The 18,551-nt window shown below is 42.1% G+C and overlaps 1 protein-coding gene and 1 pseudogene across 2 annotated transcripts in view; one reads left to right on the forward strand and one right to left on the reverse strand.

Annotated features, from left to right (window-relative positions):
* The window catches only part of SPECC1 (sperm antigen with calponin homology and coiled-coil domains 1), a 273,383-nt gene that overhangs the window by 247,974 nt on the left and 6,858 nt on the right, over nt 1-18,551 (reverse strand). The gene's annotated exons all lie outside the window — the stretch shown is intronic.
* LOC115283160 lies at nt 899-999 on the forward strand (annotated as a pseudogene).

Raw genomic sequence — 18,551 nt, forward strand, 5'->3', positions numbered from 1 at the left:
ATCAATGTGCCAGAAGACATAGAAGCCCTCCTAAGGTATGAACAAATACCAAACACTAACTTCAGAAATAATTTAAATAAGCCAGAATTTGATTGAGTTAGTTTTTAAAGCACCTTATGCCTAAAGGCATTGTTGAAAACAACAGGGCAATCAGCCAATAATTAGTGGAGCCCAACAGCTGGATATAGAGCAGGAAAAAGAGGAAAAGAGCTGTACCAATACCACTGTCACTGCAGGTGACTGTGGACATACCCAAAGATGTGCCTCCCTGAGGAGCAACATCAGAAAATTTAACACTGCATAAAAATAATCCCTAAACAAATAAACAAGCAAATAAAAACAAGAAGCTCTAGAGGGGGAAATCAGTACCCTGAGTTCCTAAAATATTGTACCTAAAAGGTCGAGTTTCCAACAACAACAAACTTAAGATGCATGAAAAGAAATAGGGAAGTATGATTCATACTTTCTGTGGTTAGGACAGGGTAGGGTACAGGGGAGAAAAAAGCAGGCAAGAGAAACTGCAAATGAGGATGAACAGATGTCATCATTAATAGAAAAAGACTTCAAAATAACCATTATATATATGTTCACATAATTAAAGGAAAGCATAATTAAAGAAATAAAAGAAGGAATAACAATATTGTATCAAAGAGAGACTATCAATAAAGAGAAAAACTATAAATAGAAACAAAATGAAAACTCTGAAGTTGAAAAATATAACTATAGCAAAATGCACTATAAGGGTTCAACAGCAGATTTGAACTGGCAGAAGAACCAGTTAGTGAACTTGAAGATAGATGAATAGACATTATTCAAGTTGAAGAACAAAAAGGGAAAAAATGAAAAAAAGAAAACAGACTCTCAGAGTAATGTGAGAGATCATTAAACACACCAACATAAGACTATACTTTCAGGGATCATTTCTATAGTTCATTACTAGAGAAGTTTCTCTGAACGTGTAGAGTACCCTAAACACACCAACATACACATAATGGGAGTACCAAGAGAGGAAATAAGAAAAGGAGAAGAAAAAATATCTTAAGATATAATGACTGAAATCTTCCCAAATTTATTAAAAAACAATGACCTCTACGTTCAGGAAACTCAATGAAATCCAAGCAGAATAAACTAAAATAATCCACAAACGGGTTCATTATGGTAGAAATGCTGCAAATCAAAAACAAAGAGAAAAATCTTGAAAGCAGTAAGAGAAAAACAAGTGGGCATTTACAATGAAACCATAATAAGACTAACAGCTGACTTCTTATCAGAAACAATGAAAGCCAGAAGGTAATGGAATAACAAATTCAAAGGAAAGGGAAAAAAACTTATCAACCAGGAATTCTATTCCAGCAAATTTCTTTCAAACATGAAGACGAAATAGAGTATATACCCAGAGAAATGAAAAGTATGATCTTGAAGAGATATTTCATATGTCCTGTTCATGTTCATAGCATTATTCACAGTAACCTAAAAATGCAAGCAACCTAAATGTCAGATGAATGGATGAAGAAAATGTAGCATACACATAATTGAAATATCATTCAGACTTAAAAAGAAATTCTATATTATGAATGACACTCAAAAACATGCTATGTGAAATAAGCCAGACACAAAAGGACAAATACTGTATAATATACTTTATATGAGGTACCTAGAACAACCAAAATCACAGAGATGGAAAAAAAATGCTGATTACTATCTGGGCTGGGGAAGAGGTGGAGATGAAAATTTACTGTTTAATGGGTACAGAATTTCAGCTTTTCAAGATGGAGAATTCTGGAGATAGATGCTAGTGATAGCTGTAACACTGTCAACATACTTAATATCACTAAACTGTACACCTAAAAATGGTTAAGATGGCAAATTTTGTTATGTGTACTTTACCATAATACAAAAATCGGGGAGAGGGGAGGATGAAGGTGAAATAAAGACTTTCCCAGATAAATCCTGAGAGAATTTGTTGCTAGTGTACCTACCTTACAAGAAATACCAGAGGAAGTTTTTCTAAGTGAAAGCAAGTGAGCCCAGACGGTAATTCAAATCCAAACAAAAAATCAAAGAGCACCATAAAGGTCTTTAAGTAATTGTAAATAACAGCAAAAGTATACATTTTTCTCCTTTCTTCTCTGGATTTAAAAAACAATTATATAAACTATATTTATATAATGTATTGTTAGACATATAATGTATGGAGAAACATGTGTAACATATCTGCCAACAACTGTACAAAGCAGATGGATTGGAGTAAAGCTGTGTTGAGCTAGGGAAGTTACTATAGTTGGTTAAAGTAATAATTACAACAATGTATGGTTGGATTTGTAATATTAACAGATGTAATATGTATAATAATGATACAACAAAAAGAGTGAAAATAGAATAGAGCTATATAGGAGTAACATTTCTATACCTCATTGGTATTAAGTTAGTATAAACGTGAAGTTGATTCTGATAAGTTATCAGAGAGATAAGGTGAAAAAAATCATTAAAGAAAAAATTTGCATTTATTTCCTAGGGCTGCAGTAATAAACTACCACAAACTGAATGGCTTAAAAGAACAGAAACATATTCTCTTCCAGTTTTGGAGGATAAAAGTCTGAAATCAAGGTGTCAGCAGGGCATGTTCTCTCTGAAGGCTCTAAGGAGTCCTCTCTTGTCTCTTCCAGCTTCTCATGGTTCCCAGTTATCATGTGTTCCTTGGCTTGTACTTGCATTTCTGCCTCTGTCTTCACATGGTCTTCTTCTTTCTGTGTGTTTCTTCTCTTCTTACAATGACACTAGTCATTGTATTTAGGGCCCATCCTAAGTCCAGGATGATTTCATCTCAAGATCTTCAACTAATTAGTCAACCCACTGAAATGTTACACTAGAAAGCACTCATGCAAAAAAAAAGCAGTAAAAGGAGTAACAAAGGAACAAAAGAAGATGAGACATAGAAAACAAAAAGGAAACGGCAGATGGAAATCCAACTATTATGATAATAATATTAAATGTGAATGGATTAAACATTGCAATAAAAGGGCAGATATTGTCAGACTGGATAAATAAAATACATGATCCAACTATATGCTACCTTCAGGAAATATACTTTAGATACAAAGATACAAATGGATTGAAATGAATGGATGAAAAAAATATATATATATCACGCAAACAACAACCACAAGAAAATTTGGGTGTCTATATAATATCAGATGAAATAGACTTTGAAATAAAAACGTTACTAGATATAAAGATATGATAAAAGAGTCGATTCATCAGAAGACATAACAATTATATATGAACTTAATAATGGAGCACCAACATGTGAATCAAAAAGTTACATAAATGAAGGGAGAAACAGACAATTCAATGACAGTAGCTAAAGACTTCAGAATTCACTTCTAATAATAGACCAAGCTAGGCAGAATCTCAACAAGGAAATAGATCTGAAAAATACTCTAAACCAATTAGAACACTAGATCTATAGAATGCTCAACCCAAGACAACAGAATACAATTCTTCTCAAGTACACATAGAACATTCTCAAAGACACACCATGTCCTGGGCCGTAAAACAAACCTCAATAAATTTAAGAGACAAAAATACTCCAAAAATGTTGTCTAACCAAAATGAATGTAGTTAGAAATGAAGAGCAGAAAAATATTTGGGAAACTCACAAATACATAAAAATTAAATAACATACTCCTAAATAACCAATGGATCAGAAAACAAATCAAAAGAGAAATCAGAAAATACTTCAATATTTTGAAGAATGAAAATGAAGAATTAACATACCAAAATGCATGGGACGCCGCGATAGCCATGCTGAGAGGGAAATCCACAGCTGCACATATCTATGTTAAAGTTAGAAGGCAGGGAAGAGACAAGTAAGTATCCCCCTAATTGAGAAGGCATTTTGAGACTGGAAAACAAAAAGGCAACTCCATAGAGTTTATAGAGTTTTACTCGGGGGTAATTAACTGACAGGAGGGATTGGGCAGACAATGATCCAATCAGCTGTGCAGCTGTTCTCTGCCAAGTCCAGACCTTCATCTACAGATTTTATAGAACGAGGCGATGTTCAGAAGGATGCTGTAGTGACATCAAAGGGTTCCCATGCATTTCAAAGGGTTTTCACGCACCTAATTGACATCTAACATTTAATTAGACCTCATGGCAGCACCTGTGCATCAGGAAGGGACGAGACTATGTTATCTTTAACAAACTTGAGGAGGGACAAAGCAAGCCACCCCCATTCCAGACTTGGCAGGCATTTCTAAAGTATGTTTATTAATCTCCAAGAGAATATGTAGCCCCAAGAGAGGTCACTGAGTGAACATGAATAAGATGGAGGGCCAAAGATGGAGTCAGTATTGCCAGCATGCCTACAGTTAAAAAGAAAGATCTCAAATCAATAACTTAATTTTTCACCTTAAAACACTGGAAAAAGGAGAGAAGACTAAACCTAATGCACACAGAAGGAAGCAAATATTAGGTTAGAGCAAAAACTAATGAAACAGAGAAGAGAAAAACAATAGAGAAGATAAGTAAAACTGGAATCTGTTTCTTTGAAAAGATCAACAAAATTGACAAGCCTTTAGTTAGACTGATCAGGATAAATGAGAGACAATTCAAATTACTAGAATCGGAAATGAAAGAGGTGGTATTACTAACAACCTTACAGAAATATAAAGAATTATGAAAGAACACTATGAACAAATGTATGCCAACAAATTAGATAAGTGAAATGGAAAAATTCCTGGAAAGACACCAGACCAAAACTGACTTAAGAATAAATAAACAATCTGCACAGAGATATGACAAGTGAAAAGATTGAATTGGTAATGAAAAATTGTTCACAAAGAAAAGGTAGGGCCATATTTCACTGCTGAATTCGACTAAACAAGAATTTTAAATATAAGTTCTTCACAAACTGTTCCCAAAAAATAAAAGAAAAAGGAACACTTCCCCTCATCTTATGAGACCAGTTTTATCCTAATATCAAAATCAGATAAAGACATCACAAAAAACTACAGATCAGTAGCTCTTCTGAATACAGATATATAAAAATTCTTAAGAAAACACTAGCAAACCAATTCTAGCAACATTAAAAAAAATGTATACCATTGATCAACAAAATTGATCAATGGATTTACCCCAGGATGTAAGGTTGGTTTAACATCCAAAAATCAATTAATGATTTCAATAGAATAAATTTTAAAATCACCTGATCATCTCACTAAACATAGAAAAAAAAGCATTTGACAAAATCCAAACTCTTTCCTGATAAAAATAACACTCAACAAGAAACAACAAAAACACTCAACTAGAAAGGAACTTCCTCAACCTGCTAAAAGTCACCTACTAAAGACCACAGCTAACATCATTCTAAATCATGAAAGACTGGATGCAACTCCCCGCCGCCTCGGATCAGGAATAAGACAAAGATGCCTTCCCTGCCACTTCTCTTCAACATAGTACTGTCACTTTTGGTCAGGGCAATTAGGCAATAAAAAGCACCCAGACCGGAAAAGAAGAAATAAAATTACTTTTACTCACAGATTATATGATCCTGTATTTAGAAAATCTAAATACAGGCATCAGAGGTGCCTGGGTGGCTCAGTTGGTTAAGTGTCTGATTTCAGCTCAGGTCCTGATCTCACGGTTTGTGGGTTCAGGCCTCACATCAGGCTCTGTGCTTACAGCTCAGAACCTGGAGCCTGCTTCACACACACACACACACACACACACACACACACACACACACACACACACACAAAAGGGGCACCTGAGTAGCTCAGTCAGTTAAGAGTCTCATGCTCTACTGACTGAGCTAGTCAGACATCAGTCAGTTAAGTGTCCAACTCTTGATTTCAGCCCAGGTCATAATTACGTGGTTCATAAGTTCGAGACCCACATCAGGCTCTGTGCTGACAGCATGAAGCCTAATTGGGATTCTCTGTCTCTTCCCTCTCTCGCCTTCTCCCCTTCTCCCATGCATGGTGCATGCATATGTGCTCCCCCTCTCTCTCAAAAATAAATAAATAAATATTAAAACAAACAAACAAACAAAAACGTACTAAAAAAACTATTAGAACTCCTAAACTTTAGCAATGTTGCAATATGCAAGATAAATATGCAGAAATCGATTGTACTTCCATAGACTTACAATGAACAAACCAAAAATGAAATTAAATAAACAATTTCATTTACAGTAACATCAAAAATAATAAAATACTTAATTTAACCAGAAAAGTACCAAACTTAAACCCTGAAAATGACAAAACATTGTTGAAAGAAATTAAAGAATAAATGAATAAATGGGAAAGCATTCTGTGTTCATGAACTGGAAGACTTAATGCTGTCAAAATGGCAGCATTCTCCAAATGGATCTACAGGCTCAACATAATCCCATCAAAATCCCAGCTGAATTCTTTGTGGAAATTAACAAACTGGTTCAAAACTGGAACTGCAAGGTCCAGAACTGTCAAGAGAATTTTGAGAAATAAGAATAAAGGCTCTCAATTTCTGATTTCAAAACTTACTGCCCTGCAACATTAATCAAGATGGTGTGCAACTGGCATAAGAGATAGACATTTTAATCCTTAGAGCAGAATTGAGGGTAAAAAACCCAAACATCTATGGTGAACTGGCTTTCAAAAAGGTGCCAAGAGAGGGAAAGAATAGTCTTTTCAACAAATGGTGCCTAAACAAGAGAGATACATGCAGAGTGCTGGGCCCTCATCCCACACCATATGCAAAAAGCAATCCGAAATGGACCAAACACTTAAATTTAAGAGCTAAAACTATACTTTGCAACATATACAGATACAAAATAATCACGCTGTATACCTGAAACTATAATGTTCTATGTCATTTATGCCTAAGTTGTTAAAAAGAGCTAAACTTGTAACTCACTTAGAAGAAAATACAGAGGTAAGTCCTAAAGACCTTACATTTGGTAAAGAATTCTTTCCAAGGGGTACCTGGGTGGCTGTCGGCTGGCTGTCCAACTTTGGCTCAGGTCATGATCTTGTGGTTCATGGGTTTGAACCCCGCATTGGAATCTGAGCTGACAGCTTGGAGCCTGAAGCCTGCTTGGGATTCTGTGTCTCCCACCCTCTACCCCTCCCTGCTCACACTCTAGCTCTCTCTCTCTCAAAAATAAATAAATATTTAAAAAAAGAATTCTGCCCAAAAGCACAACAAAAATAAAGATAAATTAGACTACACCACAATTAAAAACTTCTCCACCATCAAAAAAGTGAAGGCGCTCCTGGGCGGCTCGGTCGGCTAAGCGTCCGACTTCAGCTCAGGTCATGATCTCCGGGTTCGTGGGTTCGAGCCCTGCGTCAGGCTCTGTGCTGACAGCTAGCTCAGAGCCTGGAGCCTGCTTCGGATTCTGTGTCTCCCTCTCTCTCTGACCCTCCCTTGCTCATGATATCTCTCTCTCTCTCTCAAAAATAAATAAAAATATCTTTTTTAAAAGTGAAAAGACAACCTACAGGACAGGAGAAACTACGAACAAATCAGATACTGATAAGGTTTAATACCCAGAATACATAAACAGCTTCTACAACAACAACAGTGAAGAACAACTTGATTTTAGAGTGAGCAAAGGACTTGAATATATCTTTCTCTAAAAAGCTATATAAGTGGCCAAAAGTGACATGAAAAGATGCTCGATGTGTATCACAGAAATACAAACCAAAACCACAATGCTATGTGACTTCATACCCACTAGGCTAGAATTAAAGTCAGAAAATAACAAATGCTGACAAGGATGTGGAAAAATCAGAACCCTCATTTGCTGCTGGTGAGAAGGTCAAATGGTGCAGCCACTTCATAAGGCAGTCTGGCAGCTCCTCCAATGATTTTTTTTAATGTCTTATTTATTTTTGAGAGAGAGAGAGAGAGAGACAGCACGAGCAGGGGAGGGTCAGAGAGAGAGGGAGACACAGAATCTGAAGACAGGCTCCAGGCTCTGAGCTAGCTGTCAGCACAAGCCCGATGCAGGGCTTGAACCCACGAACTGCAAGATCATGACCTGAGCCAAAGTCGGGCGCTCAACAGACTGAGCCACCCAGCGCCCCAGCAATGATTAAACATAGAGTTGCCACATGACCAGCAACTGCACTCCTAGGTATGTACACACCCGCCCAAATGAAAACATATGTCCACATAGGAACTTGCACATGGGTATTTATGGCAGGATTATTTATAATAGCAAAGGTGGTAACAATTCAAATGCACATCAAATGGCAAATGGATAAACAAGTGGCACATCCATGTACTAGAATACTATCTGCCCATAAAAAGGAATGACATTCTGCTACAACATGGATGACCCTTGAAGACATTAGGCCAAGTGAAAGAAGCCAGTGACAAAAGACTGTACATTGTATGATTCCATTCAGTCTAAGGGGACATCAAGTACAATGAGGAAGACATTGTTTATCACAGAGTGGGACCTGGAGACAATGGAAACAGTCGGCATAGGCTCTGATAGAAGCCTGGGCCTGAGCTCCCCCCGGGACACACAGGACAGTGTGGTTGCTGGTCTCTAGGGAGGGAATATTGCTTCACTTGTGAAAGTATGAAGAAGTCAGAAAACTGAAATCTGGAAGCTCCCCAACAAGAAACCGCCGCTTTCACACACTGCGCCTGTAGTCAATCCTGACACTGGCTAACTATGCATCCTCCACCAAGGGAAAACAGAACAAAATAACCCTCGATTACCATCCTCGCTCCATGGCCTCTGCTCTGAGAGAAACAGTACAGCGTGTCTAGTTCAAGGCCAATCCTGCTCCTACCTTCTCCATCCTTCCCTCCACTTGAGCTCCATCGTCTCATTTCTACTGGTTTCTCTCCATTCTAGCTGATCCGGTCCAGTCCTTCAGAATCCTTTATTTAGTTATTTATTTATTTATTTATTTATTTATTTATTTATTTATTTGAGAGAGAGAGATTGAGAGCTTGCAAGAGTGGGGAAGAAGGGCAGAGGGAGAGAGAGAACCTTAAGCAGGCTCCATGCTCACCATAGAGCCCAACGCAGGACTCGATCCCATGACCCTGGGATCATCACCTGAGCCGAAATCAAGAGTCAGTGGCTCAACCAACTGAGCCAGCCAGGCCCCCCCAGAATCCTCTTCTTGTTCCCACTTTTAAACTCTGGGCTCCCAGGAGTCTAGCCGTGTTGTCTTCTCCATCCCACCTCCTCCCAGGCAGTCCCACCCACTCTCGTGACTTTAACTTCCAAGAACAGACGTGGCTTCCCAAGTCCGTAATTACCTTGTACAAGAGACCAGGTTTCCCTGCACAACAGACACATCCACATGGATGCCACACTTAAAATGGATCATTTTCTCCAGACCCTTAATTTGGGTTCCCTCAAATCCACCTCTTTAAGGTAAAGGTTTGAGAGCAAACTGACTATTTGGGAAGTGATACCAGAAAACTCAGGCAGAAGAGTAAGAAGGTGAAGGAAGGAATGAAAGCGCTTCCTCAAGCAAGTCACCAGTGCGGTACCTAACGCTCTGTCCCCCTGGGGAGCTACGCGAGCCAGCACATGCACATCAGCACTCTACCACCGAGGGAGAAAGGAGCCGGTAGTCCTATACCAACTCCATTATCCTGGGTTGAGGGCTTCTGGGGAGTTGGGAGGGTGTTGGTTCCCTGGCACTTTCACTCTGCTGTTCTGGGTTGCAAGGTGGGCACCAGAAAATCCTCAGGCAAAGAAAAGCGGGTCCTAACGATGGGAAGTCAGGCCAGTGTTCACAGAAGTGGTGAGGAGGAGGGCATGTGGGCAGGGTACCCACATTTCTGCTACCCTTTCAAACTTGGCGCTCCTCCTGGATCCCCTACTGTGGTTGGGATCCCCCAACTCAGAGAAAAATGGTGTCAAAACCGGCTCTTCCTTCTCTTTCACCGCTACACCCAGGATCCTGAGGATTCTGTACTTTGAGTGATGCATCCTTTCCTTTCTTGGCATCCCCACTGCCAAAGCCTCGGTTTCTAACTGGATTTCCTACGCTCAACCTTTTACTTCTCTCATCTACCCACTAAAAAAATTGCCAGCAAGAACATTCCAAAATGCAAATCTATTTACATCCCATATTAAAAATACTTCAATGCTTAGATAAGGTAGTTGGAATAATCAAATTCATAGAGACAAATAAGTAGATAGGTGGCTGCCCAGGGGGGCTGGGGAGAGGAAATGGGGAGTTATTGTTGAACGGGAGACAGAATTTCATCTGGGAAGATGGAAAAGTTCTGGAGATGGATGGTGGAGGTGGCTGCACAACAACATGAATATCTTTAATGCCAGTTTCTTACTGAAAATGGTTAAGATGCTAAATGTTATGTTATGTACATTTTATGACAATAAAAAAGTGTGAATCCTTCAATGGCTCCCACCGCCTGCAGAATAAAGTCCAAGCATCTTCACATGAGCTAGCAGCCCCTGCTCTGTAGTCCTGGCCCGCCCTCCAGCCCTCGCCTCTGCCATCCCAGCCTTGAGCTGCACCTCCGGGCATTTCCAACTGCACGTAGTTCCCAGAATCCATCTCACTTTTCCGTGTCTGTTTCCCACTGCACTTTCTGTTTCTCTTCCTAGAGTACCATCCATGCCCCTGTCTTCGAGCACCTTCTCTTCACTCCTCACAACTCATGCATGTATCTGTTCAATAGTTACTTACTGGGTCTGTGACCCCCACCTTAGAAAACCACAGTGGGGCAAGCAGAGTGGGAACGAGTGATTTCAAGTGAGAGTGTGTACGAGGTCCTTGAGGAGCACCTCAGACGGGGGTCTCGCCTCATGTGGGAAAGTCAAGGGAGCTGAAGCATAAACACCTCCTCATGTGAGGGACCCTCTGGCAGGGTTATCTTCCCTCCTTGCTGCTGCTTCTGAGCCTTGTATGTACTACTAATTTCTGCACATGCCACTTTGCTTATAATCATTTTATAAAGCTTCTGTATTAGTCATGATTCTCTAGGCTGCAAGTGACATTAAACCAATCTGATCTAGCTTTACAAAAAAAAAAAAGAAAGAGAGAGAGAGAGAGAGGAGGAATTACCAGCTTCTATGAATAAACCACGGGAAGCACCGAGCTAGATGTGGCCTCAGGAACAACCAAATCTGGGAACGCCCACTCTCCAGGCCTTTCTGTGTGTTACCTTCATTCTCTCAGTGGGAGTTAAAGGTTCAGGCAGCATGAGATTCATTTAATTAATTTCACAAATATCAGAGTCCATCAATTCTAAGACACACATTGTAATAGCCCTGAAATCAGCATACCTCTTACAGTTGCCATTGGCTATCGATGCCAAGGTCTAGATGTGAACAAAACCAGGCAGTTCAAGAAGAATCACACCAGAAAGCCTATAATATTTCACCCTACAAACCGAGCAAGGACATTCAAAGAAGGGATGTGAGTCCTGGCTGCTTACTCAACATCTTCTGGTGATTAAGGGAGCTAAGATCAAGGAAGTTGTCAGCTTCAGATTTGCAGAATGGATATCACAAGCTTAAAAGGAAATCCTGGAGAAAACAGAGGAACACTCTTAAAATCAACACATTACCAGTGTTCCCGATGGCAGAGGGGACGTTAACTGAAAAAACTCACAGACACGAATGACTTGAAAGAGTGATTCAAAAGAGAAAATCTAGGTGCGCCTGGTGGCTCAGTTGGTTAAGGGTTTGACTCTTGATTTCAGCTCAGATCATGATCTCATGGTTTGTGAGATTAAGCCCTGCTTTCAGGTTCTGTGCTGACAGTGCAGAGCCTGCTTGGGATTCTCTCTCCCTCTCTCTACCCCTCCCCCCACTCAAAATAAATAAATAAGCTTTGCAAAAAATATAGAGAAAAATCTGAATGTAAGGAAGTTTTGGAAATACCTTAACCAACTTATTTTGCTTATATTTTCCTTTTTGTATAAGAATAGAATATGACATACACTGATGCCTATGTAACTCTAAAAGATCTTTCAATAAGTCTCAAATAAAAAAAAAATTGTACAGGGGTCCCTGAATGGCTCAGTCAGTTAAGCATCTGACTTTGGCTCAGGTCATGATCTCACAGCTTATGAGTTCGAGCCCTGTGTCAGGCTCTGTGCTGACAGCTCAGAGCCTGGAGCCTGCTTTGGATTTTGTGTGTCCCTCTCTCTGCCCCTCTCCAGCTCAAACTCTCTCTCTCTCTTTCTGTCTCAAAAATAAATAAAACATTTAAAAATTTTAATGTATATAATAAAAAGCATTGTATTATAGTTTCATTGACAGTATTTTTTTTCTTTTTTAGTGGAAGACAAAATAATTGTTTTAAAATTCCTAGCATCTTAGATTTTATGAAATTGTATTTATCGGACACTTACTATGCACCGGAGACACACATTGAACAAAACAAGGACCAAGCTCCTGTGGAGCTCATGCGTCCTTCTAACTCCGGAGAACAAAGAGGGCCTCTGGGTTTACGGGCTCCATTTTGAACTATGCAAGGAAAGTGACCAGCCTGATATGGATGACATAGTTACCCTTGGAAAAATCTTTGTGAACGGCCAGTACGAGGTTCTACGATTGTTTCAATCTGGGTCATAGCCGGTCCCCACACCCAAAGTGAAATGTACTTCCAGAAAGAAGAAGAAAGGAGCCTTGAGCAGAAAAAAAAAAAAATTACAGTTGTTTTAATGTCCATTCGTCCTGTAAGACTACGGGCACACAGGAGTAGGGCTCTTGGCCATAATGGCCAGAGTCCAAGCAAGAAAACAGCATTCAAAAGAGGCAGTTCAATAGAGGGAATTTAACTTTATAGAGGGAAGTCGTTATAAGGTTTGGGGAAGGGCTAAACAACCAAATGGGATGGTGGGATGGTGACCCAAGCCAGAGACCAGCAAGACCCGGACATGGCCGGCACACTTAAGGCTAGAGGGAAAAGGAAGAAGGCGGCATCGCCAGAGGCCAGTGTCACTTGGCTGGAGCTGAGGGATACAATTCAAAGCAGACGAGGGAGAAGACGTCCCTGGCTTCTCCCTTCCGCTCACCTTCCAATCTTCCACTGGTGTCTGACCAGCCACCCTTCGCCAGGGGCGTTTGGCAAAGGAGCCACTTCATTCTGAAGTTGCAGAATCAGCTCCCTCCAATATAGAGAACAGGAGAAGGTAGGGTGCAGTTCTGAGGGAGAAGAGGCGAACAGCAGGGCAATGTATTATCCGTCCCTGTGGCTATCACGGGACCTACGTGCCTAACACAGGCTCCGGATCCTACAGAAGGAAATCAGCTCAGTACTAAGAGAAACGGAGAATGGCCGTTGAAACACAAGGGTAGAGAAATGGGTGGAGCATTACTGCATTAGAGAGAAGAGGGTAACTTACTCCACACGGAGTACAGGGGAGAGGGGTCACAAGAAACATGATGAATGCAAAAGTATACAAATAGGGAGCAAGGATTTGCCAGAGGAATAAAAGGGGAGCCGGTCAGCCAGGCAGGGAAGACTGCAGACGGAAAGCAGGGCAAACCAAAGCTTTTCAAGAAACGACCAGCTTCAAAGTCAAATTCTGTTAAGTGCTTCTTCTGTATCTCTCCATGTGATTATATAGCTTTCCCCTTTTATTATTTACACGATGTATCACACTAACATATGTTCTGACATCGCCCCTTTCTTGAGTTCCTAGAATGAAAGCTATTTGACCAAAATTTATTACTTGTTTGATTCTGCTGAGTTTGTTTTGCCATTTGACTCAGGATACATGCTTCCATTGTTCTCGATCAAGGCTACTTGAATTTTGTGGAATTATTTGGAGAGCTTCCTATCTTTTTATGTTTTCTGGCATATGTTAATAGCCGTGGAATTGCCCCCATGACCTTGGATGTTTAAGCATTTGTGAATCTCCCTCTGGGGTTTGAACTCAAGCTCTTCCTTGTCACTCTTGCTACCCACTTTTTGGCTGCTAGCCACCCGAGCTACCCCTATCCCAACTCCCTCTTTCCTTACACCACAAAATCTTGATCTTAACCCTCCAGCTAGGGGCGCCTGGGGGGCTCAGCCAGTTAAGCATCCGACTTCGGCTCAGGTCATGATCTCACGGTTTGTGGGTTCGAGCCCCACATCAGGCTCTGTGCTGACAGCTCGGAGCCTGGAGCCTGCTTCGGATTCTGTGTCTCACTCTCTCTCTCTGTCTCACTCTCTCTCTCTCTCTCTCTCTGAAAATAATAAACATTAAAAAAATAAATTAATAAAAAATTTAAAAAAACAGCTATAAGGAGTTAAACCCTCAAGGCCCTGCCCCATCCCACTTACCTCCACTCCCCCTTTGTTTTAGATCTCTCCTTCTCACAGAGAGTCTTGTCTGCTATGCCTCATCCTGAGACCCAGGGCCTGATTCTGGGCTCACCTGGTCCTGGCCTGTTATCTTCTCATTTTTTAATACTTTATTTTTTTATTTTATTTTTTCATTCGAGAAGGGGTGTACCTGGGTGGCTCAGTTAGTTCAATGTCCAACTTCAGCTCAGGTCTGATCTTGCAGTTTGTGGGTTCGAGGCCCGCATTGGGTTCTGTGCTGACTGGTTAGAACCTGGAGCCTGCTTCAGATTCTGCATCTCCCTCTCTCTCTCTGCCCCTCTCCTGCTCATGCTCTGTCTCTCTCTCATTAATAAATAAATGTTAAAAGTGAGAGCGAGAGCAGGAGCAGGAGAGAAGCTGAGGGAAAGAACAAAGAAGGAAGAGAGAGAGAGAGAGAGAGGGAGGGAGAACCTAAGCAGGCTCCATGTGCACCAGGGAACCCAACATGAGGCTTAGTCCCACAACCCTGGGATCATGACTCGAGCCAAAATTAAGAGTCAGATGCTCAATGGACTGAGCCCCCAGGCACTGCACTGACCTGTTACCTTCTTGAGTAACTGTCTGCTCATTCATCTGTCAAGACTGATTTGTACCTGACCCATCATTATAATCTTAGCACTGCACACAGTAGGTACTCACTGTGCAGCAATTGGGTGAATGCAGTTCAGAAACAAGTGAAGAAAGGAATAATTAAGTTGGCAAACTACCATTTGTGAAACAGTTTGAGTAGTGATGAGAGAGACGATATGAGCCTGAAAATCCTAAAATATTCACTACCTGGCTCTTCACAGAAAAAGTTTTCAGACCTTTGGTTAAGAGCTTCCACTCAGAGGCCGACTCCACTGAGCTAAGGCCTATTTGTGCATCAAAACAGAAGACAATGCAGAAAGAGTTGGAAAGAATGAGTTATTGCTGCTGAGGGACGGGGGGGGCAGTAAGCCTGGCACCCGTTCAATGTCACGCGCTGTGCTCACAACTCTGAGTCCACTCGACCCCATAACCACGCTCACCTAACATCTTCATGAACCCGATGCCTGCATGTTTCTTCACAAGCTGGGGCTTCACATACAGCAGGGGACGGTCAGACACCCAAACAACCCCGGGACCAGGAGGTCAAGAGAATGAGTGAGCCCCCCCCCAACCCCAGGGTCAGGGAGAGCCTGCGGTGCAGCTGACGGAGGAAACCACCACTCAGCGACTTCAGCCAATGACGAAATACAGTTTATTCAACAGAGGCTAGAGATATGGATTTTTACGTGAAATATCTTAATTATTTTTTAAAGATTTTTTAAGTTTATTTTTGAAAAAAAATTTTAATGTTTTTATTTATTTTTGAGAGACAGAGAGAGACAGCCCAAGCAGCAGAGGGTCAGAGAGAGAGAGGTAGACACATAATCTGAAGCAGGCTCCAGGCTCTGAGCTAGCTGCCAGCACAGAGCCCGACACGGGGCTCGAACCCACAAACTGTGAGATCTGCCCTGAGCCGAAGTCAGAACCTTAACCAACTGAGCCACCCAGGCGCCCCTTTAAGTTTATTTTTGAGAGAGAGAGAGAGAGAGAGAGAGAGAGAGAGAGAGAGCAAGCGAGCAGGGGAGGGGCAGAGAGAGAGGAGGATAGAGGATTTAAAACAGACTTGTGCCGACAACAAAAAGCCCAGTGAAGGGCTTGAACTCACAAACCGTGAGATCAGGACGTGAGCTGAAGTCAGATGCTCAACCGACTGAGGCACCCAGGAGCGCCAGAAATGTCTTAATTATTGAAGTGCTGTCAGTCAACATACCAAGAGGCAAAACTGAAATCCTGTGCATTGCTGGGGAAGGGGAGATGGTGCAGGCATGTTGAAGACTGACCCAGCGGTACCTGGTTCTATTACGCACAGGCGCACAGTGTGACCAGAAATCCTGCTCCTGAGTCTAAATCCCAAGGAGATTCTCACACAGACCATCTGGGGCAGGGCGGGGGCATGAACCAACAGATGCAGAAACAAGTAAACAAAACAAGGGAGGGGCTTGCACAGATCAACCATGACAAAGCGCTAAGAAGGCGATTGTGATTAATTCTCCCCCCACGCCTGAGGTCTGAGAACACGGGCAGAGGGAGGAAACAGCTCGACCGCCAGGTATTTTACGTGGGGTTACACAGAAAAAAAAAAAACTGGTTTGGGAATCTAAGGCCCCGTGCAGGTTGAATGACCTCAAAAAACCTTTCGAACAAAAACCTTTAATTACACCATCTGCGGCTCCGGGACACACAATCAGACAGACAATCCGAGCAGTTAACATCAGTTTGGTGTTTTAGTCACCGTCCTCCTCACAGAATAAAAATCAGCCACGTGCTCAGCAGGGGACAAAATGAAGCAGACTGCTTCCTCCCCACCCCCCCACCCCCATCGCAAGCACGAACAGGCCCCACTGCAAGCATCTCGCCCTACTGGGGAGGCACAGCTAACATAACTAAGTAGGCATTGCTGTTTGGTCCTCAGGGAAGTCTCGATCTTGCGGGAGATGAAACTCTGGCCCAGAGGGTGAAGCACCAAGACCATCGGACACAGCCGCAAAAAAGAGGTCAGTGAGAAAACTGCTCCGTGAGTGGAGCCCTGGCCAGAGTTTGGGGACAGAGCCCCACCCAGACTGGGAGGATCAGAACGGTTCTGGGGAGAAGGTGTCTATTATGAGCTGCAGACCGCTGCATTTGATGAGCCACCTGTCCTCTTTTTTAAAAAATATTTTTAATGTTTTATTTCTTTTTGAGACAGGGACAGAGCACAAGCAGAGGAGGAGCAGAAAGAATGGGAGACACAGGTTCTAGGCTCCAGGCTGTGAGCTGTCAGCACAGAGCCTGACACGGGGCTCAAACTCATAAATGGCGAGATCATGACCTGGGCCGATGTCAGACATTTAACTGGCTGAGCCGCCCAGGCGCCCCAATAAGCCATCTGTCATGCTGAATTGAACAAAGTCCAATGGGGGGGAAATAATTTAAAAGAGTTGAGTGGCTTGCCACTGACATGCCAGCTCATGGCTGCTTGGCATGCTGCACTTTGGTTTCTTCCAAAGTCAGCAACAGGTCTTTACCCATTGTTTGTATCTTAATATTAAAAAATGTTGCTCCCTCCTCAGAAGGGCCAAAACCACTAGATAGTCTGGTGGGGAGAAGCCATCTCCAGGTGTGCTATCCACCTTTTTCTGCGGAAACTGAGATGGAAATTTTGCCACAAAGAATTAACACAGCAGGCTTGAGACTGCAATTCTTATTGTTTTATTTATTTTTATTTTTTTAATGCTTATTTATTTTTGAAAGGGAGAGAGAGAGAGAGAGAGAGAGAGAGACAGAATGGAAGCAGGTTCCAGGCTCTGAATTGTCAGCACAGAGCCCGATGCGGGGCTCAATCTCACAGACCGTAAGATCATGACCTGAGCTGAAGTCCAACACTTAACTGACTGAGCCACCTAGACACCTGAGATTGCAATTCTTTTTTTATTATTATTTTTAATTTTTATTTATTTTTGAGAGAGACAGAGAGAGAGAGAGAGAGAGAGAGAGCTGGGGAGGAGCAGAGAGAGAGAGGGAGACACAGAATCCGAAGCAGGCTCCAGGCTCTGAGGTGTCAGCACAGAGTCCAACGGGGGCCTCGAACTCACAGACTGTGAGATCATGACCGGAGCCAAATTTGACCACTTAACCAACTGAGCCACCCAGGCTCCCTGAGACTGAGATTCTTTAAAAGGCCTTGCTTGCAAGGTTAGCCTTTGGCTGCTATCAGGGAACTCAGATTTGGGAAGGGTTCCTAACATTTGTAGAGCTGATAAGAGACGCTCTCTGGGCCTAAATTGTTTGTATAAACACTGTGGTTGATGCCACCTTCCCACGGGGATATGAAGTGTGGGAATGTGCCGGGCAGAGGGCGCCTCCGTGACCAGCCCCCGTAAAACCCACGGCCCTGAGTCTCTAGTAAGCTGCCCCAGGGGACTACACTGGGGGGACACAGGCTGTCACAGCTCATCCAGGGGAATGAAACATGTCCTGTGACTCTACTGGAAGAGGACTTGAGCTAGCGCCCTTGGACTTGGCGCCATGTGCTTCTTGCCTTTGATAATTTTGCTTTGTAGCCTTTCACATAACAAATCACAGCGATAATGAGACGATATGCTGAGTCCTGTGAGACCTCCCAGTGAGTCACTAAATCCGAGGGCGGTCCTGGGGACTCCACACCTACAGAACATTCTAAGTAAAAGA

The sequence above is a fragment of the Suricata suricatta genome, chromosome 17 (assembly GCF_006229205.1).
Source record: "Suricata suricatta isolate VVHF042 chromosome 17, meerkat_22Aug2017_6uvM2_HiC, whole genome shotgun sequence".
NCBI classification, from domain to species: Eukaryota; Metazoa; Chordata; class Mammalia; order Carnivora; family Herpestidae; genus Suricata; species Suricata suricatta.